The 486-nt window shown below is 32.9% G+C and overlaps 1 protein-coding gene across 2 annotated transcripts in view; it reads right to left on the bottom strand.

Annotated features, from left to right (window-relative positions):
- The window catches only part of LOC119585712 (keratinocyte-associated protein 2-like), an 11,044-nt gene that overhangs the window by 7,071 nt on the left and 3,487 nt on the right, over positions 1–486 (bottom strand). The gene's annotated exons all lie outside the window — the stretch shown is intronic.

Raw genomic sequence — 486 nt, 5'->3', positions numbered from 1 at the left:
TTTGTGCACTCACACTGGAAAGTTTTTGTTTAATTACCTGTTAATGACAGTACTGAATATAGAGACAGGAAAAAAAATTGAATTCAAAAGATACTAAGGGATGTAAAAGTGGGTCTAAAAATCACGTACTTGATAAACCATTGTATCCAAATGACAGTTCTGACCTTTAGATGAAGTCTTTCAAAATGATTTCAAAGCGGCTTTTAGCAAAATTCAACTCTCTAAATATTCCAAAGTGAACACAGAAAAAAGGTATATGCCTGAATTCATGCACAATATCCCCATGCAAAAGAGATTTCTGTGCTTTGGAGATATTGATTTCAAGTGATGCTGTTACATTACAGTATATGATTACAAAGGATCAATCACATATATCACCAAGAAAGATAAATGGTCACCAAACTGCAATATGAGCTTGAATAAATAAGCTTAAAAAGCCTATCTTAAAACATCACGTGTCATTTCCATATTCAGTGCTGCCATTTC

This window comes from Penaeus monodon, chromosome 20, assembly GCF_015228065.2.
Source record: "Penaeus monodon isolate SGIC_2016 chromosome 20, NSTDA_Pmon_1, whole genome shotgun sequence".
Classification (NCBI taxonomy): domain Eukaryota; kingdom Metazoa; phylum Arthropoda; class Malacostraca; order Decapoda; family Penaeidae; genus Penaeus; species Penaeus monodon.
This window is presented reverse-complemented; position numbering and strand designations above follow the sequence as displayed.